Genomic DNA, 21,779 nt, shown 5'->3' on the forward strand with positions numbered 1-21,779 from the left:
CCTTCTCCCACAAGGAAGGGCGCAGCCCTTAAAGCTGGTGCTCCTCTTCACGTTCCCCGTGCAGCTCATTCACAAGCACAACAGCAGTGGGGATCTGACCTTAACTAGAGACAGCACATCTCATGGTGCTCGTCCTCGGCAGAGCCTCTTTCCGAAAAAGCAAACGTCCCACTCCTTCTCCCAAATGGAATGTCGCCGCCCTGAAAGTTCGTGCTACTCTTCCCCTTACCTTGCCACCCTATCTACAGGCAGAACAGCACTGGGGATCTGTACTTAACTAGAGACAGCACATCTCATGTTGCTCGTCCTCGGCAGAGCCTCTTCCCGAAAGGCATACGTCCGACTCCTTCTCCCAGAAGGAAGGTCGCAGCCCTGAAAGCTGGTGCTGCTCTTCACCTTCCCTTGGCACCTTATCTACAGGGACAGAAGCACTGGGGATCTGTGCTTTCCTAGAGACAGCACATGTCATGGTGCTCGTCCTCGGCAGAGCCTCTTTCCGAAAAGGCAAACATCCGTCTCCTTCTTCCAAATGGAAGGTCGCAGCCCTTGAAGCACCTGCGGGTCTTCACCTTCTCTTGGTGCCCTATCTACAGGCACTACAGCACTGAAGATCTGTGCTTTCCTAGAGACAGCACATCTCATGGTGGTCGTCCTCGGCGGAGCCTCTTTCTGAAAAGGCAAACGTCCGACTCCTTCTCCCACAAGGAAGGTCGCAGCCCTGAAAGCTGGTGCTGCTCTTCACCTTCTCTTGGTGCACTATCTACAGGCACAAAAGCACTGGGCATCTGTGGTTTCCTAGAGACAGCACATCTCATGGTGCTCGTCCTCGGCACAGCCTCTTCCCGAAAAGGCAAACGTCCGACTCCTTCTCCCACAAGGAAGGTCGCAGCCCTGAAAGCTGGTGCTGCTCTTCACCTTCTCTTGGTTCACTATCTACAGGCACAAAAGCACTGGGGATCTGTGGCTTCCTAGAGACAGCACGTCTCATGGTGCTCGTCCTCCTCAGAGCCTCTTTCCGAAAAGGCAACCGTCCGACTCCTTCTCCCACAAGGAAGGTCGCAGCCCTGAAACCTGGTGCTGCCCTTCTCCTTCTCTTGCTGCACTACCTACAGGCAGAACAGCAGTGCGAGATCGGTGCTTTCCTATAGACAGCACATCTCATGGTGCTCGTCCTCGGCAGAGCCTCTTTCCGAAAAGGCAAACGTCGGACTCCTTCTCCCACATGGAGGGTCGCCGCCCTGAAAGCTGGTGCTGCTCTTCACCTTCCCTTGGCACCTTATCTACAGGCACAATAGCACTGGGGATCTGTGTTTTCCTAGAGACAGCACATCTCCTTGTGCTCGTCGTTTGCAGAATCGCTTTCCGAAAAAGCAAACGTCCCACTCCTTCTCCCACAAGGAAGGTCGCTGCCCTGAAAGCTGTTGCTGCTCTTCACCTTCTCTTGGTGCACTATCTACAGGCAGAACAGCAGTGGGGATCTGTGCTTTCCTAGAGACAGCACATCTCATGCTGCTCGTCCTCGGCAGAGCCTCTTTCCGAAAAGGCAAACGTCCGACTACTTCTCCCACAAGGAAGGGCGCAGCCCTTGAAGCACTTGCGGGTCTTCACCTTCCGTTGGTGCCCTATCTACAGCCACAACAGCACTGAGGATCTCTGCCTTCCTAGAGACAGCACATCTCATGGTGCTCGTCCTCGGCAGAGCCTCTTCCCGAAAAGGCAAACGTCCGACTCCTTCTCCCACAAGGAAGGTCGCAGCCCTGAAAGCTGGTGCTGCTCTTCACCTTCTCTTGGTGCACTATCTACAGGCTCAAAAGCTCTGGGGATCTGTGATTTCCTAGAGACAGCACATCTCATGGTGCTCGTCCTCGGCAGAGCCTCTTCCCAAAAAGTCAAACGTCCGACTCCTTCTCCCACAAGGAAGGTCGCAGCCCTGAAAGCTGGTGCTGCTCTTCACCTTCTCTTCGAGCACTATCTACAGGCACAAAAGCACTGGGGATCTGTGGTTTCCAAGAGACAGCACATCTCATGGTGCTCGTCCTCGGCAGAGCGTCTTTCCGATAAAGCAAACGTCCGACACCTTCTCCCACATGGAAGGTCGCCGCCCTGAAAGCTGGTGCTGCTCTTCACCTTCCCTTGGCACCTTATCTACAGGTACAATAGCACTGGGAATCTGTGCTTTCCTAGAGACAGCACATCTCATGGTGCTCGTCCTCGGCAGAGCCTCTTTCCGAAAAGGAAAACGTCCCACTCCTTCTCCCACAAGAAAGGTCGCAGACCTGAAAGCTGTTGCTGCTCTTCACCTTCTCTTGGTTCACTATCTACAGGCACAAAAGCACTGGGGATCTGTGGTTTCCTAGAGACAGCACATCTCATGGTGCTCGTCCTCGGCAGAACCTCTTTCCGAAAAGGCAAACGTCCCACTCCTTCTCCCACAAGGAAGGTCGCAGCCCTGAAAGCTGGTGCTGATCTTCACCTTCTCTTGGTGCACTATCTACAGGCAGAACAGCAGTGGGGAACTGTGGTTTCCTAGAGACAGCACATCTCATGGTGCTCGTCCTCGGCAGAGCCTCTTTCCGAAAATGCAAACGTCCGACTCCTTCTCCCACAAGGAAGGTCGCCGCCCTGAAAGCTGGTGCTGCTCTTCACCTCCTCTTGCTGCACTATCTACAGGCACAAAAGCACTGGGGATCTGTGGTTTCCTAGAGACAGCACGTCTCATGGTGGTCGTCCTCGGCAGAGCCTCTTTCCGAAAAGGCAAACGTCCGACTCCTTCTCCCACAAGGAAGGTCGCCGCCCTGAAAGCTGGTGCTGCTCTTCACCTCCTCTTGCTGCACTATCTACAGGCACAAAAGCACTGGGGATCTGTGGTTTCCTAGAGACAGCACGTCTCATGGTGCTCGTCCTCGGCAGAGCCTCTTTCCGAAAAGGCAAACGTCCGACTCCTTCTCCACAAGGAAGGTCGCCGCCCTGAAAGCTGGTGCTGCTCTTCACCTTCTCTTGGTGCACTATCTACAGGCAGAACAGCAGTGGGGATTTGTGGTTTCCTAGAGACAGCACATCTCATGGTGCTCGTCCTCGGCAGAGCGTCTTCCCGAAAAGGCAAACGTCCGACTCCTTCTCCCACAAGGAAGGTCGCAGCCCTGAAAGCTGGTGCTGCTCTTCACCTTCTCTTGGTGCCCTATCTACAGGCACAAAAGCACTGGGGATCTGTGCTTTCCTAGAGACAGCACGTCTCATGGTGGTCGTCCTCGGCAGAGCCTCATTCCGAAAAGGCAAATGTCCGACGCCTTCTCCCACAAGGAAGGTCGCAGCCCTTGAAGCACTTGCGGGTCTTCACCTTCTCTTGGTGCACTATCTACAGGCAGAACAGCACTGAGGATCTGTGCTTTCCTAGAGACAGCACATCTCATGGTGCTCGTCCTCGGCAGAGCCTCTTTCCGAAAAAGAAAACGTCCGACTCCTTCTCCCACAAGGAATATCACCGCCCTGAAAGCTGGTGCTGCTCTTCACCTTCTCTTGGTGCACTATCTACAGGCAGAACAGCAGTGGGGATCTGTGCTTTCCTAGAGACAGCAAATCTCATGGTGCTCGTCCTCGGCAGAGCCTCTTTCCAAAAAAGCAAACGTCCGACTCCTTCTCCCACAAGGAAGGTCGCAGCCCTTGAAGCACTTGCGGGTCTTCACCTTCCGTTGGTGCCCTATCTACAGGCACAACAGCACTGAGGATCTCTGCTTTCCTAGAGACAGCACATCTCATGGTGCTCGTCCTCGGCAGAGCCTCTTTCCGAAAAGGAAAACGTCCGACTCCTTCTCCCACAAGGAAGGTCGCAGCCCTGAAAGCTGGTGCTGCTCTTCACCTTCTCTTGGTTTACTATCTACAGGCACAAAAACACAGGGGATCTGTGGCTTCCTAGAGACAGCACATCTCATGGTGCTCGTCCTCGGCAGAACCTCTTTCCGAAAATGCAAACGTCCCACTCCTTCTCCCACAAGGAAGGTCGCAGCCCTGAAAGCTGGTGCTGATCTTCACCTTCTCTTGGTGCACTATCTACAGGCAGAACAGCAGTGGGGAACTGTGGTTTCCTAGAGACAGCACATCTCATGGTGCTCGTCCTCGGCAGAGCCTCTTTCCGAAAATGCAAACGTCCGACTCCTTCTCCCACAAGGAAGGTCGCCGCCCTGAAAGCTGGTGCTGCTCTTCACCTTCTCTTGGTGCACTATCTACAGGCACAAAAGCACTGGGGATCTGTGGTTTCCTAGAGACAGTACGTCTCATGGTGCTCGTCCTCGGCAGAGCCTCTTTCCGAAAAGGCAAACGTCCGACGTCTTCTCCCACAAGGAAGGGCGCAGCCCTTGAAGCACTTGCGGATCTTCACCTTCTCTTGGTGCACTATCTACAGGCACAACAGCAGTGAGGATCTGTGCATTCCTAGAGACAGCACATCTCATGGTGCTCGTCCTCGGCAGAGCCTCTTCCCGAAAAGGCAAACGTCCGACTCCTTCTCCACAAGGAAGGTCGCCGCCCTGAAAGCTGGTGCTGCTCTTCACCTTCTCTTGGTGCACTATCTACAGGCAGAACAGCAGTGGGGATCTGTGGTTTCCTAGAGACAGCACGTCTCATGGTGCTCATCCTCGGCAGAGCCTCTTTCCGAAAAGGCAAACGTCCAACTCCTTCTCCCACAAGGAAGCTCGCCGCCCTGAAAGCTGGTGCGGCTCTTCACCTTCTCTTGGTGCACTATCTACAGGCACAAAAGCTCTTGGGATTTGTGGTTTCCTAGAGACAGCACATCTCATGGTGCTCGTCCTCGGCAGAGCCTCTTCCCGAAAAAGCAAACGTCCGACTTCTTCTCCCACAAGGAAGGTCGCAGCCCTGAAAGCTGGTGCTGCTCTTCACCTTCTCTTGGTGCACTATCTACAGGCAGAACAGCAGTGGGGATCTGTGCTTTCCTAGAGACAGCACATCTCATGGTGCTCGTCCTCGGAAGAGCCTCATTCCGAAAAAGCAAACGTCCCACTCTTTCTCCCACAAGGAAGGTCGCAGCCCTTGAAGCACTTGCGGGTCTTCACCTTCTCTTGGTGCACTATCTACAGGCAGAACAGCACTGAGGATCTCTGCTTTCCTAGAGACAGCACATCTCCTGGTGCTCGTCCTCGGCAGAGCCTCTTTCCGAAAAAGCAAACGTCCGACTCCTTCTCCCACAAGGAAGGTCGCCGCCCTGAAAGCTGGTGCTGCTCTTCACCTTCTCTTGGTGCACTATCTACAGGCACAACAGCACTGGGGATCTGTGCTTTCCTAGAGACAGCAAATCTCATGGTGCTCGTCCTCGGCAGAGCCTCTTTCCGATAAAGCAAACGTCCGACTCCTTCTCCCACAAGGAAGGTCGCAGCCCTTGAAGCACTTGCGGATGTTCACCTTCCGTTGGTGCCCTATCTAAAGGCACAACAGCACTGAGGATCTCTGCTTTCCTAGAGACAGCACATCTCATGGTGCTCATCCTCGGCAGAGCCTCTTTCCGAAAAGGAAAACGTCCCACTCCTTCTCCCACAAGAAAGGTCGCAGCCCTGAAAGCTGGTGCTGCTCTTCACCTTCTCTTGGTTCACTATCTACAGGCACAAAAGCACTGGGGATCTGTGGTTTCCTAGAGACAGCACATCTCATGGTGCTCGTCCTCGGCAGAGCCTATTTCCGAAAAGGCAAACGTCCGAATCCTTCTCCCACAAGGAAGGTCGCAGCCCTGAAAGCTGGTGCTGATCTTCACCTTCTCTTGGTGCACTATGTACAGGCACAAAAGCACTGGGGATCTGTGGCTTCCTAGAGACAGCACATCTCATGGTGCTCGTCATCGGCAGAGCCTCTTCCCGAAAAGGCAAACGTCCGACTCCTTCTCCAACAAGGAAGGTCGCAGCCCTTGAAGCACTTGCGGGTCTTCACCTTCTCTTGGTGCACTATCTACAGGCACAACAGGACTGAGGATCTCTGCTTTCCTAGAGACAGCACATCTCCTGGTGCTCGTCCTCGGCAGAACCTCTTTCCGAAAATGCAAACGTCCCACTCCTTCTCCCACAAGGAAGGTCGCAGCCCTGAAAGCTGGTGCTGATCTTCACCTTCTCTTGGTGCACTATCTACAGGCACAAAAGCACTGGGGATCTGTGCTTTCCTAGAGACAGCACATCTCATGGTGGTCGTCCTCGGCAGAGCCTCTTTCCGAAAAGGCAAACATCCGACTCCTTCTCCCACAAGGAAGGTCGCAGCCCTTGAAGCACTTGCGGGTCTTCACCTTCTCTTGGTGCCCTATCTACAGGCACAACAGGACTGAGGATCTCTGCTTTCCTAGAGACAGCACATCTCATGGTGCTTGACCTTGGCAGAGCCTCTTTCCGAAAAAGCAAACGTCCCACTCCTTCTCCCACAAGGAAGGTCGCAGCCCTGAAAGCTGGTGCTGCTCTTCACCTTCTCTTGGTGCACTATCTACAGGCAGAACAGCAGTGGGGATCTGTGCTTTCCTAGAGACAGCACATCTCATGCTGTTCGTCCTCGGAAGAGCCTCATTCCGAAAAAGCAAACGTCCCACTCTTTCTCCCACAAGGAAGGTCGCAGCCCTTGAAGAACTTGCGGGTCTTCACCTTCCGTTGGTGCCCTATCTACAGGCACAACAGCACTGAGGATCTCTGCTTTCCTAGAGACAGCACATCTCATGGTGCTCGTCCTCCGCAGAGCCTCTTTCCGAAAAGGAAAACGTCCCACTCCTTCTCCCACAAGGAAGGTCGCAGCCCTGAAAGCTGGTGCTGCTCTTCACCTTCTCTTGGTTTACTATCTACAGGCACAAAAACACAGGGGATCTGTGGCTTCCTAGAGACAGCACATCTCATGGTGCTTGTCCTCGGCAGAGCCTCTTTCCGAAAAGGCAAATGTCCGACTCCTTCTCCCACAAGGAAGGTCACCGCCCTTGAAGACCTTGCGGGTCTTCACCTTCTCTTGGTGCCCTATCTACAGGCACAACAGGACTGAGGATCTCTGCTTTCCTAGAGACAGCACATCTCATGGTGCTCGTCCTCGGCAGAACCTCTTTCCGAAAATGCAAACGTCCCACTCCTTCTCCCACAAGGAAGGTCGCAGCCCTGAAAGCTGGTGCTGATCTTCACCTTCTCTTGGTGCACTATCTACAGGCACAAAAGCACTGGGGATCTGTGGTTTCCTAGAGATAGCACATCTCCTGGTGCTCGTCCTCGGCAGAGCCTCTTTCCGAAAATGCAAACGTCCGACTCCTTCTCCCACAAGGAAGGTCGCCGCCCTGAAAGCTGGTGCTGCTCTTCACCTTCTCTTGGTGCCCTATCTACAGGCACAAAAGCACTGGGGATCTGTGGTTTCCTAGAGACAGTACGTCTCATGGTGGTCGTCCTCGGCAGAGCCTCTTTCCGAAAAGGCAAACGTCCGACGTCTTCTCCCACAAGGAAGGGCGCAGCCCTTGAAGCACTTGCTGATCTTCACCTTCTCTTGGTGCCCTATCTACAGGCACAACAGCAGTGAGGATCTGTGCATTCCTAGAGACAGCACATCTCATGGTCGTCGTCCTCGGCAGAGCCTCTTCCCGAAAAGGCAAACGTCCGACTCCTTCTCCACAAGGAAGGTCGCCGCCCTGAAAGCTGGTGCTGCTCTTCACCTTCTCTTGGTGCACTATCTACAGGCAGAACAGCAGTGGGGATCTGTGGTTTCCTAGAGACAGCACGTCTCATGGTGCTCATCCTCGGCAGAGCCTCTTTCCGAAAAGGCAAACGTCCAACTCCTTCTCCCACAAGGAAGCTCTCTGCCCTGAAAGCTGGTGCTGCTCTTCACCTTCTCTTGGTGCACTATCTACAGGCACAAAAGCTCTTGGGATTTGTGCTTTCCTAGAGACAGCACGTCTCATGGTGGTCGTCCTCGGCAGAGCCTCTTTCCGAAAAGGCAAACGTCCGACTCCTTCTCCCAGAAGGAAGGTCGCAGCCCTTGAAGCACTTGCGGGTCTTCACCTTCTCTTGGTGCCTTATCTACAGGCACAACAGGACTGAGGATCTCTGCTTTCCTAGAGACAGCACATCTCATGGTGCTTGTCCTTGGCAGAGCCTCTTTCCGAAAAAGCAAACGTCCCACTCCTTCTCCCACAAGGAAGGTCGCAGCCCTGAAAGCTGGTGCTGCTCTTCACCTTCTCTTGGTGCACTATCTACAGGCAGAACAGCAGTGGGGATCTGTGCTTTCCTAGAGACAGCACATCTCATGGTGCTAGTCCTCGGAAGAGCCTCATTCCGAAAAAGCAAACGTCCCACTCTTTCTCCCACAAGGAAGGTCGCAGCCCTTGAAGCACTTGCGGGTCTTCACCTTCTCTTGGTGCACTATCTACAGGCAGAACAGCACTGAGGATCTCTGCTTTCCTAGAGACAGCACATCTCATGGTGCTCGTCCTCGGCAGAGCCTCTTTCCGAAAAATCAAACGTCCGACTCCTTCTCCCACAAGGAAGGTCGCCGCCCTGAAAGCTGGTGCTGCTCTTCACCTTCTCTTGGTGCACTATCTACAGGCACAACAGCACTGGGGATCTGTGCTTTCCTAGAGACAGCAAATCTCATGGTGCTCGTCCTCGGCAGAGCCTCTTTCCGATAAAGCAAACGTCCGACTCCTTCTCCCACAAGGAAGGTCGCAGCCCTTGAAGCACTTGCGGATCTTCACCTTCCGTTGGTGCCCTATCTAAAGGCACAACAGCACTGAGGATGTCTGCTTTCCTAGAGACAGCACATCTCATGGTGCTCGTCCTCGGCAGAGCCTCTTTGGGAAAAGGAAAACGTCCCACTCCTTCTCCCACAAGAAAGGTCGCAGCCCTGAAAGCTGGTGCTGCTCTTCACCTTCTCTTGGTTCACTATCTACAGGCACAAAAGCACTGGGGATCTGTGGTTTCCTAGAGACAGCACATCTCATGGTGCTCGTCCTCGGCAGAGCCTATTTCCAAAAAGGCAAACGTCCGACTCCTTCTCCCACAAGGAAGGTCGCAGCCCTGAAAGCTGGTGCTGATCTTCACCTTCTCTTGGTGCACTATGTACAGGCACAAAAGCACTGGGGATCTGTGGTTTCCTAGAGACAGCACATCTCATGGTGCTCGTCATCGGCAGAGCCTCTTCCCGAAAAGGCAAACGTCCGACTCCTTCTCCAACAAGGAAGGTCGCAGCCCTTGAAGCACTTGCGGGTCTTCACCTTCACTTGGTGCCCTATCTACAGGCACAACAGGACTGAGGATCTCTGCTTTCCTAGAGACAGCACATCTCATGGTGCTCGTCCTCGGCAGAACCTCTTTCCGAAAATGCAAACGTCCCACTCCTTCTCCCACAAGGAAGGTCGCAGCCCTGAAAGCTGGTGCTGATCCTCACCTTCTCTTGGTGCACTATCTACAGGCACAAAAGCACTGGGGATCTGTGCTTTCCTAGAGACAGCACGTCTCATGGTGGTCGTCCTCGGCAGAGCCTCTTTCCGAAAAGGCAAACATCCGACTCCTTCTCCCACAAGGAAGGTCGCAGCCCTTGAAGCACTTGCGGGTCTTCACCTTCTCTTGGTGCCCTATCTACAGGCACAACAGGACTGAGGATCTCTGCTTTCCTAGAGACAGCACATCTCATGGTGCTTGACCTTGGCAGAGCCTCTTTCCGAAAAAGCAAACGTCCCACTCCTTCTCCCACAAGGAAGGTCGCAGCCCTGAAAGCTGGTGCTGCTCTTCACCTTCTCTTGGTGCACTATCTACAGGCAGAACAGCAGTGGGGATCTGTGCTTTCCTAGAGACAGCACATCTCATGGTGCTCGTCCTCGGAAGAGCCTCATTCCGAAAAAGCAAACGTCCCACTCTTTCTCCCACAAGGAAAGTCGCAGCCCTTGAAGAACTTGCGGGTCTTCACCTTCCGTTGGTGCCCTATCTACAGGCACAACAGCACTGAGGATCTCTGCTTTCCTAGAGACAGCACATCTCATGGTGCTCGTCCTCGGCAGAGCCTCTTTCCGAAAAGGAAAACGTCCCACTCCTTCTCCCACAAGGAAGGTCGCAGCCCTGAAAGCTGGTGCTGCTCTTCACCTTCTCTTGGTTTACTATCTACAGGCACAAAAACACAGGGGATCTGTGGCTTCCTAGAGACAGCACATCTCATGGTGCTCGTCCTCGGCAGAGCCTCTTTCCGAAAAGGCACACGTCCGACTCCTTCTCCCACAAGGAAGGTCACCGCCCTTGAAGACCTTGCGGGTCTTCACCTTCTCTTGGTGCCCTATCTACAGGCACAACAGGACTGAGGATCTCTGCTTTCCTAGAGACAGCACATCTCATGGTGCTCGTCCTCGGCAGAACCTCTTTCCGAAAATGCAAACGTCCCACTCCTTCTCCCACAAGGAAGGTCGCAGCCCTGAAAGCTGGTGCTGATCTTCACCTTCTCTTGGTGCACTATCTACAGGCACAAAAGCACTGGGGATCTGTGGTTTCCTAGAGACAGCACATCTCATGGTGCTCGTCCTCGGCAGAGCCTCTTTCCGAAAAGGCAAACGTCCGACTCCTTCTCCCACAAGGAAGGTCGCCGCCCTGAAAGCTGGTGCTGCTCTTCACCTTCTCTTGGTGCACTATCTACAGGCACAAAAGCACTGGGGATCTGTGGTTTCCTAGAGACAGTACATCTCATGGTGGTCGTCCTCGGCAGAGCCTCTTTCCGAAAAGGCAAACGTCCGACCTCTTCTCCCACAAGGAAGGGCGCAGCCCTTGAAGCACTTGCGGATCTTCACCTTCTCTTGGTGCCCTATCTACAGGCACAACAGCAGTGAGGATCTGTGCATTCCTAGAGACAGCACATCTCATGGTGCTCGTCCTCGGCAGAGCCTCTTCCCGAAAAGGCAAACGTCCGACTCCTTCTCCACAAGGAAGGTCGCCGCCCTGAAAGCTGGTGCTGCTCTTCACCTTCTCTTGGTGCACTATCTACAGGCAGAACAGCAGTGGGGATCTGTGGTTTCCTAGAGACAGCACGTCTCATGGTGCTCATCCTCGGCAGAGCCTCTTTCCGAAAAGGCAAACGTCCAACTCCTTCTCCCACAAGGAAGCTCGCTGCCCTGAAAGCTGGTGCTGCTCTTCACCTTCTCTTGGTGCACTATCTACAGGCACAAAAGCTCTTGGGATTTGTGGTTTCCTAGAGACAGCACATCTCATGGTGCTCGTCCTCGGCAGAGCCTCTTCCCGAAAAGGCAAACGTCCGGCTCCTTCTCCCACAAGGAAGGTCGCAGCCCTGAAAGCTGGTGCTGCTCTTCACCTTCTCTTGGTGCACTATCTACAGGCAGAACAGCAGTGGGGATCTGTGCTTTCCTAGAGACAGCACATCTCATGGTGCTCGTCCTCGGAAGAGCCTCATTCCGAAAAAGCAAACGTCCCACTCTTTCTCCCACAAGGAAGGTCGCAGCCCTTGAAGCACTTGCGGGTCCTCACCTTCTCTTGGTGCACTATCTACAGGCAGAACAGCACTGAGGATCTCTGCTTTCCTAGAGACAGCACATCTCCTGGTGCTCGTCCTCGGCAGAGCCTCTTTCCGAAAAAGCAAACGTCCGACTCCTTCTCCCACAAGGAAGGTCGCCGCCCTGAAAGCTGGTGCTGCTCTTCACCTTCTCTTGGTGCCCTATCTACAGGCACAACAGCACTGGGGTTCTGTGCTTTCCTAGAGACAGCAAATCTCATGGTGCTCGTCCTCGGCAGAGCCTCTTTCCGAAAATGCAAACGTCCGACTCCTTCTCCCACAAGGAAGGTCGCAGCCCTTGAAGCACTTGCGGATCTTCACCTTCCGTTGGTGCCCTATCTAAAGGCACAACAGCACTGAGGATCTCTGCTTTCCTAGAGACAGCACATCTCATGGTGCTCGTCCTCGGCAGAGCCTCTTTCCGAAAAGGAAAACGTCCCACTCCTTCTCCCACAAGAAAGGTCGCAGCCCTGAAAGCTGGTGCTGCTCTTCACCTTCTCTTGGTTCACTATCTACAGGCACAAAAGCACTGGGGATCTGTGGTTTCCTAGAGACAGCACATCTCATGGTGCTCGTCCTCGGCAGAGCCTATTTCCGAAAAGGCAAACGTCCGACTCCTTCTCCCACAAGGAAGGTCGCAGCCCTGAAAGCTGGTGCTGATCTTCACCTTCTCTTGGTGCACTATGTACAGGCACAAAAGCACTGGGGATCTGTGGCTTCCTAGAGACAGCACATCTCATGGTGCTCGTCATCGGCAGAGCCTCTTCCCGAAAAGACAAACGTCCGACTCCTTCTCCAACAAGGAAGGTCGCAGCCCTTGAAGCACTTGCGGGTCTTCACCTTCTCTTGGTGCCCTATCTACAGGCACAACAGGACTGAGGATCTCTGCTTTCCTAGAGACAGCACATCTCATGGTGCTCGTCCTCGGCAGAACCTCTTTCCGAAAATGCAAACGTCCCACTCCTTCTCCCACAAGGAAGCTCGCAGCCCTGAAAGCTGGTGCTGATCTTCACCTTCTCTTGGTGCACTATCTACAGGCACAAAAGCACTGGGGATCTGTGCTTTCCTAGAGACAGCACGTCTCATGGTGCTCGTCCTCGGCAGAGCCTCTTTCCTAAAAGGCAAACGTCCGACTCCTTCTCCCAGAAGGAAGGTCGCAGCCCTTGAAGCACTTGCGGGTCTTCACCTTCTCTTGGTGCCCTATCTACAGGCACAACAGGACTGAGGATCTCTGCTTTCCTAGAGACAGCACATCTCATGGTGCTTGTCCTTGGCAGAGCCTCTTTCCGAAAAAGCAAACGTCCCACTCCTTCTCCCACAAGGAAGGTCGCAGCCCTGAAAGCTGGTGCTGCTCTTCACCTTCTCTTGGTGCACTATCTACAGGCAGAACAGCAGTGGGGATCTGTGCTTTCCTAGAGACAGCACATCTCATGGTGCTAGTCCTCGGAAGAGCCTCATTCCGAAAAAGCAAACGTCCCACTCTTTCTCCCACAAGGAAGGTCGCAGCCCTTGAAGCACTTGCGGGTCTTCACCTTCTCTTGGTGCACTATCTACAGGCAGAACAGCACTGAGGATCTCTGCTTTCCTAGAGACAGCACATCTCATGGTGCTCGTCCTCGGCAGAGCCTCTTTCCGAAAAATCAAACGTCCGACTCCTTCTCCCACAAGGAAGGTCGCCGCCCTGAAAGCTGGTGCTGCTCTTCACCTTCTCTTGGTGCACTATCTACAGGCACAACAGCACTGGGGATCTGTGCTTTCCTAGAGACAGCAAATCTCATGGTGCTCGTCCTCGGCAGAGCCTCTTTCCGATAAAGCAAACGTCCGACTCCTTCTCCCACAAGGAAGGTCGCAGCCCTTGAAGCACTTGCGGATCTTCACCTTCCGTTGGTGCCCTATCTAAAGGCACAACAGCACTGAGGATCTCTGCTTTCCTAGAGACAGCACATCTCATGGTGCACGTCCTCGGCAGAGCCTCTTTGGGAAAAGGAAAACGTCCCACTCCTTCTCCCACAAGAAAGGTCGCAGCCCTGAAAGCTGGTGCTGCTCTTCACCTTCTCTTGGTTCACTATCTACAGGCACAAAAGCACTGGGGATCTGTGGTTTCCTAGAGACAGCACATCTCATGGTGCTCGTCCTCGGCAGAGCCTATTTCCAAAAAGGCAAACGTCCGACTCCTTCTCCCACAAGGAAGGTCGCAGCCCTGAAAGCTGGTGCTGATCTTCACCTTCTCTTGGTGCACTATGTACAGGCACAAAAGCACTGGGGATCTGTGCTTTCCTAGAGACAGCACATCTCATGGTGCTCGTCATCGGCAGAGCCTCTTCCCGAAAAGGCAAACGTCCGACTCCTTCTCCAACAAGGAAGGTCGCAGCCCTTGAAGCACTTGCGGGTCTTCACCTTCACTTGGTGCCCTATCTACAGGCACAACAGGACTGAGGATCTCTGCTTTCCTAGAGACAGCACATCTCATGGTGCTCGTCCTCGGCAGAACCTCTTTCCGAAAATGCAAACGTCCCACTCCTTCTCCCACAAGGAAGGTCGCAGCCCTGAAAGCTGGTGCTGATCCTCACCTTCTCTTGGTGCACTATCTACAGGCACAAAAGCACTGGGGATCTGTGCTTTCCTAGAGACAGCACGTCTCATGGTGGTCGTCCTCGGCAGAGCCTCTTTCCTAAAAGGCAAACGTCCGACTCCTTCTCCCACAAGGAAGGTCGCAGCCCTTGAAGCACTTGCGGGTCTTCACCTTCTCTTGGTGCCCTATCTACAGGCACAACAGGACTGAGGATCTCTGCTTTCCTAGAGACAGCACATCTCATGGTGCTCGTCCTCGGCTGAGCCTCTTTCCAAAAAGGCAAACGTCACACTCCTTCTCCCACAAGGAAGGTCGCAGCCCTTGAAGCACTTGCGGATCTTCACCTTCCGTTGGTGCCCTATCTAAAGGCACAACAGCACTGAGGATCTCTGCTTTCCTAGAGACAGCACATCTCATGGTGCTCGTCCTCGGCAGAGCCTCTTTGGGAAAAGGAAAACGTCCCACTCCTTCTCCCACAAGAAAGGTCGCAGCCCTGAAAGCTGGTGCTGCTCTTCACCTTCTCTTGGTGCACTATCTACAGGCACAAAAGCACTGGGGATCTGTGGTTTCCTAGAGACAGCACATCTCATGGTGCTCGTCCTCGGCAGAGCCTATTTCCGAAAAGGCAAACGTCCGACTCCTTCTCCCACAAGGAAGGTCGCAGCCCTGAAAGCTGGTGCTGATCTTCACCTTCTCTTGGTGCACTATGTACAGGCACAAAAGCACTGGGGATCTGTGGCTTCCTAGAGACAGCACATCTCATGGTGCTCGTCATCGGCAGAGCCTCTTCCCGAAAAGGCAAACGTCCGACTCCTTCTCCAACAAGGAAGGTCGCAGCCCTTGAAGCACTTGCGGGTCTTCACCTTCTCTTGGTGCCCTATCTACAGGCACAACAGGACTGAGGATCTCTGCTTTCCTAGAGACAGCACATCTCATGGTGCTCGTCCTCGGCAGAACCTCTTTCCGAAAATGCAAACGTCCCACTCCTTCTCCCACAAGGAAGATCGCAGCCCTGAAAGCTGGTGCTGATCTTCACCTTCTCTTGGTGCACTATCTACAGGCACAAAAGCACTGGGGATCTGTGCTTTCCTAGAGACAGCACGTCTCACGGTGGTCGTCCTCGGCAGAGCCTCTTTCCAAAAAGGCAAACGTCCGACTCCTTCTTCCACAAGGAAGGTCGCAGCCCTTGAAGCACTTGCGGGTCTTCACCTTCTCTTGGTGCCCTATCTACAGGCACAACAGCACTGAGGATCTCTGCTTTCCTAGAGACAGCACATCTCATGGTGCTCATCCTCGGCTGAGCCTCTTTCCAAAAAGGCAAACGTCCCACTCCTTCTCCCACAAGGATGGTCGCAGCCCTGAAAGCTGGTGCTGATCTTCACCTTCTCTTGGTGCACTATCTACAGGCAGAACAGCAGTGGGGAACTGTGGTTTCCTAGAGACAGCACATCTCATGGTGCTCGTCCTCGGCAGAGCCTCTTTCCGAAAATGCAAAAGTCCGACTCCTTCTCCCACAAGGAAGGTCACAGCCCTGAAAGCTGGTGCTGCTCTTCACCTTCTCTTGGTGCACTATCTACAGGCACAAAAGCACTGGGGATCTCTGGTTTCCTAGAGACAGCACGTCTCATGGTGGTCGTCCTCGGCAGAGCCTCTTTCCGAAAAGGCAAACGTCCGACGTCTTCTCCCACAAGGAAGGTCGCAGCCCTTGAAGCACTTGCGGATCTTCACCTTCTCTTGGTGCCCTATCTACAGGCACAACAGCAGTGAGGATCTGTGCATTCCTAGAGACAGCACATCTCATGGTGCTCGTCCTCGGCAGAGCCTCTTTCCGAAAAGGCAAACGTCCGACTCCTTCTCCACAAGGAAGGTCGCCGCCCTGAAAGCTGGTGCTGCTCTTCACCTTCTCTTGGTGCACTATCTACAGGCAGAACAGCAGTGGGGATTTGTGGTTTCCTAGAGACAGCACATCTCATGGTGCTCGTCCTCGGCAGAGCCTCTTCCCGAAAAGGAAAACATCCGACTCCTTCTCCCACAAGGAAGGTCGCAGCCCTGAAAGCTGGTGCTGATCTTCACCTTCTCTTGGTGCACTCTCTACAGGCAGAATAGCAGTGGGGATCTGTGCTTTCCTAGAGACAGCAAATCTCATGGTGCTCGTCCTCGGCAGAGCCTCTTTCCGATAAAGCAAACGTCCGACTCCTTCTCCCACAAGGAAGGTCGCAGCCCTGAAAGCTGGTGCTGCTCTTCACCTTCTCTTGGTGCACTATCTACAGGCACAAAAACACAGGGTTTCTGTGGCTTCCTAGAGACAGCACATCTCATGGTGCTCGTCCTCGGCAGAGCCTCTTTCCGAAAAGGCAAACGTCCGACTCCTTCTCCCACAAGGAAGGTCGCAGCCCTTGAAGCACTTGCGGGTCTTCACCTTCTCTTGGTGCCCTATCTACAGGCACAACAGGACTGAGGATCTCTGCTTTCCTAGAGACAGCACATCTCATGGTGCTTGTCCTTGGCAGAGCCTCTTTCCGAAAAAGCAAACGTCCCACTCCTTCTCCCACAAGGAAGGTCGCAGCCCTGAAAGCTGGTGCTGCTCTTCACCTTCTCTTGGTGCACTATCTACAGGCAGAACAGCAGTGGGGATCTGTGCTTTCCTAGAGACAGCACATCTCATGGTGCTAGTCCTCGGAAGAGCCTCATTCCGAAAAAGCAAACGTCCCACTCTTTCTCCCACAAGGAAGGTCGCAGCCCTTGAAGCACTTGCGGGTCTTCACCTTCTCTTGGTGCACTATCTACAGGCAGAACAGCACTGAGGATCTCTGCTTTCCTAGAGACAGCACATCTCCTGGTGCTCGTCCTCGGCAGAGCCTCTTTCCGAAAAAGCAAACGTCCGACTCCTTCTCCCACAAGGAAGGTCGCCGCCCTGAAAGCTGGTGCTGCTCTTCACCTTCTCTTGGTGCACTATCTACAGGCACAACAGCACTGGGGATCTGTGCTTTCCTAGAGACAGCAAATCTCATGGTGCTCGTCCTCGGCAGAGCCTCTTTCCGATAAAGCAAACGTCCGACTCCTTCTCCCACAAGGAAGGTCGCAGCCCTTGAAGCACTTGCGGATCTTCACCTTCCGTTGGTGCCCTATCTAAAGGCACAACAGCACTGAGGATCTCTGCTTTCCTAGAGACAGCACATCTCATGGTGCTCGTCCTCGGCAGAGCCTCTTTGGGAAAAGGAAAACGTCCCACTCCTTCTCCCACAAGAAAGGTCGCAGCCCTGAAAGCTGGTGCTGCTCTTCACCTTCTCTTAGTGCACTATCTACAGGCACAAAAGCACTGGGGATCTGTGGTTTCCTAGAGACAGCACATCTCATGGTGCTCGTCCTCGGCAGAGCCTATTTCCAAAAAGGCAAACGTCCGACTCCTTCTCCCACAAGGAAGGTCGCAGCCCTTAAAGCTGGTGCTGATCTTCACCTTCTCTTGGTGCACTATGTACAGGCACAAAAGCACTGGGGATCTGTGGTTTCCTAGAGACAGCACATCTCATGGTGCTCGTCATCGGCAGAGCCTCTTCCCGAAAAGGCAAACGTCCGACTCCTTCTCCAACAAGGAAGGTCGCAGGCCTTGAAGCACTTGTGGGTCTTCACCTTCTCTTGGTGCCCTATCTACAGGCACAACAGGACTGAGGATCTCTGCTTTCCTAGAGACAGCACATCTCATGGTGCTCGTCCTCGGCAGAACCTCTTTCCGAAAATGCAAACGTCCCACTCCTTCTCCCACAAGGAAGGTCGCAGCCCTGAAAGCTGGTGCTGATCCTCACCTTCTCTTGGTGCACTATCTACAGGCACAAAAGCACTGGGGATCTGTGCTTTCCTAGAGACAGCACGTCTCATGGTGGTCGTCCTCGGCAGAGCCTCTTTCCTAAAAGGCAAACGTCCGACTCCTTCTCCCACAAGGAAGGTCGCAGCCCTTGAAGCACTTGCGGGTCTTCACCTTCTCTTGGTGCCCTATCTACAGGCACAACAGGACTGAGGATCTCTGCTTTCCTAGAGACAGCACATCTCATGGTGCTCGTCCTCGGCTGAGCCTCTTTCCAAAAAGGCAAACGTCACACTCCTTCTCCCACAAGGAAGGTCGCAGCCCTGAAAGCTGGTGCTGATCTTCACCTTCTCTTGGTGCACTATCTACAGGCAGAACAGCAGTGGGGAACTGTGGTTTCCTAGAGACAGCACATCTCATGGTGCTCGTCCTCGGCAGAGCCTCTTTCCGAAAATGCAAACGTCCGACTCCTTCTCCCACAAGGAAGGTCGCAGCCCGTGAAGCACTTGCGGATCTTCACCTTCCGTTGGTGCCCTATCTACAGGCACAACAGCACTGAGGATCTCTGCTTTCCTAGAGACAGCACATCTCATGGTGCTCGTCCTCGGCAGAGCCTCTTTGGGAACAGGAAAACGTCCCACTCCTTCTCCCACAAGAAAGGTCGCAGCCCTGAAAGCTGGTGCTGCTCTTCACCTTCTCTTGGTTCACTATCTACAGGCACAAAAGCACTGGGGATCTGTGGTTTCCTAGATACAGCACATCTCATGGTGCTCGTCCTCGGCAGAGCCTATTTCCGAAAAGGCAAACGTCCGACTCCTTCTCCCACAAGGAAGGTCGCAGCCCTGAAAGCTGGTGCTGATCTTCACCTTCTCTTGGTGCACTATGTACAGGCACAAAAGCACTGGGAATCTGTGCCTTCCTAGAGACAGCACATCTCATGGTGCTCGTCCTCGGCAGAGCCTCTTTCCGAAAAGGCAAACGTCCGACTCCTTCTCCAACAAGGATGGTCGCAGCCCTTGAAGCACTTGCGGGTCTTCACCTTCTCTTGGTGCCCTATCTACAGGCACAACAGGACTGAGGATCTCTGCTTTCCTAGAGACAGCACATCTCATGGTGCTCGTCCTCGGCAGAACCTCTTTCCGAAAATGCAAACGTCCCACTCCTTCTCCCACAAGGAAGGTCGCAGCCCTGAAAGCTGGTGCTGATCTTCACCTTCTCTTGGTGCACTATCTACAGGCACAAAAGCACTGGGGATCTGTGCTTTCCTAGAGACAGCAAGTCTCATGGTGGTCGTCCTTGGCAGAGCCTCTTTCCAAAAAGGCAAACGTCCGACTCCTTCTTCCACAAGGAAGGTCGCAGCCCTTGAAGCACTTGCGGGTCTTCACCTTCTCTTGGTGCCCTATCTACAGGCACAACAGCACTGAGGATCTCTGCTTTCCTAGAGACAGCACATCTCATGGTGCTCGTCCTCGGCTGAGCCTCTTTCCAAAAAGGCAAACGTCCCACTCCTTCTCCCACAAGGAAGGTCGCAGCCCTGAAAGCTGGTGCTGATCTTCACCTTCTCTTGGTGCACTATCTACAGGCAGAACAGCAGTGGGGAACTGTGGTTTCCTAGAGACAGCACATCTCATGGTGCTCGTCCTCGGCAGAGCCTCTTTCCGAAAATGCAAACGTCCGACTCCTTCTCCCACAAGGAATGTCGCAGCCCTGAAAGCTGGTGCTGCTCTTCACCTTCTCTTGGTGCACTATCTACAGGCACAAAAGCACTGGGGATCTCTGGTTTCCTAGAGACAGCACGTCTCATGGTGGTCGTCCTCGGCAGAGCCTCTTTCCGAAAAGGCAAACGTCCGACGTCTTCTCCCACAAGGAAGGGCGCAGCCCTTGAAGCACTTGCGGATCTTCACCTTCTCTTGGTGCCCTATCTACAGGCACAACAGCAGTGAGGATCTGTGCATTCCTAGAGACAGCACATCTCATGGTGCTCGTCCTCGGCAGAGCCTCTTTCCGAAAAGGCAAACGTCCGACTCCTTCTCCACAAGGAAGGTCGCCGCCCTGAAAGCTGGTGCTGCTCTTCACCTTCTCTTGGTGCACTATCTACAGGCAGAACAGCAGTGGGGATTTGTGGTTTCCTAGAGACAGCACATCTCATGGTGCTCGTCCTCGGCAGAGCCTCTTCCCGAAAAGGCAAACATCCGACTCCTTCTCCAACAAGGAAGGTCGCAGCCCTGAAAGCTGGTGCTGATCTTCACCTTCTCTTGGTGCACTCTCTACAGGCAGAATAGCAGTGGGGATCTGTGCTTTCCTAGAGACAGCAAATCTCATGGTGCTCGTCCTCGGCAGAGCCTCTTTCCGATAAAGCAAATGTCCGACTCCTTCTCCCACAAGGAAGGTCGCAGCCCTGAAAGCTGGTGCTGCTCTTCACCTTCTCTTGGTGCACTATCTACAGGCACAAAAACACAGGGTTTCTGTGGCTTCCTAGAGACAGCACATCTCATGGTGCTCGTCCTCGGCAGAGCCTCTTTCCGAAAAGGCAAACGTCCGACTCCTTCTCCCACAAGGAAGGTCGCAGCCCTGAAAGCTGGTGCTGATCTTCACCTTCTCTTGGTGCACTATCTACAGGCAGAACAGCAGTGGGGATCTGTGGTTTCCTAGAGACAGCACATCTCCTGGTGCTCGTCCTCGGCAGAGCCTCTTTCCGAAAATGCAAACGTCCGACTCCTTCTCCCACAAGGAAGGTCACCGCCCTGAAAGCTGGTGCTGCTCTTCACCTTCTCTTCGTGCACTATTTACAGGCACAACTGCACTGTTGATCTGTGCTTGCCTAGAGACAGCACATCTCATGGTGCTCGTCCTCGGCAGAGCCTCTTTGCGAAAAGTCAAACGTCCGACTCCTTCTCCCACAAGGAAGGGCGCAGCCCTTAAAGCTGGTGCTCCTCTTCACGTTCCCCGTGCAGCTCATTCACAAGCACAACAGCAGTGGGGATCTGACCTTAACTAGAGACAGCACAACTCATGGTGCTCGTCCTCGGCAGACCCTCTTTCCGAAAAGGCAAACGTTGCAATCCTTCACCCACAAGAAAGGTCGCCGCCCTGAAAGCTGGTGCTGATCTTCACCTTCTCTTGGTGCAGTATCGACAGGCAGAACAGCACTGGGGATCTGTGGTTTCCTAGAGACAGCACATCTCATGGTGCTCGTCCTCGGCAGAGCCTCTTTCCGAAAAAGCAAACGTCCCACTCCTTCTCCCAAATGGAATGTCGCCGCCCTGAAAGCTCGTGCTACTCTTCCCCTTCCCTTGCCACCCTATCTACAGGCAGAACAGCACTGGGGATCTGTACTTAACTAGAGACAGCACATCTCATGTTGCTCGTCCTCGGCAGAGCCTCTTTCCGAAAAGGCAAACGTCCCACTCCTTCTCCCACAAGGAAGGTCACAGCCCTGAAGCTGGTGCTGCTCTTTACCTTCCCTTGGCACCTTATCTACAGGTACAACACTAGTGGGCATCTGTGCTTAACTAGAGACTGCACATCTCATAGTGCTCATCCTCGGCAGAGCCTCTTTCCGAAAAGGCAAACATCCGTCTCCTTCTTCCAAATGGAAGGTCGCAGCCCTTGAAGCACCTGCGGGTCTTCACCTTCTCTTGGTGCCCTATCTACAGGCACTACAGCACTGAAGATCTGTGCTTTCCTAGAGACAGCACATCTCATGTTGCTCGTCCTCGGCGGAGCCTCTTTCCGAAAAAGCAAACGTCCCACTCCTTCTCCCACAAGGAAGGTCGCCGCCCTGAAAGCTGGTGCTGCTCTTCACCTTCTCTTGGTGCACTATCTACAGGCACAAAAGCACTTGGATCTGTGGTTTCCTAGAAACAGCACATCTCATGGTGCTTGTCCTCGGCAGAGCCTCTTCCCGAAAAGGCA

Source organism: Harpia harpyja, chromosome 10, assembly GCF_026419915.1.
Source record: "Harpia harpyja isolate bHarHar1 chromosome 10, bHarHar1 primary haplotype, whole genome shotgun sequence".
In the NCBI taxonomy this organism is placed as follows: domain Eukaryota; kingdom Metazoa; phylum Chordata; class Aves; order Accipitriformes; family Accipitridae; genus Harpia; species Harpia harpyja.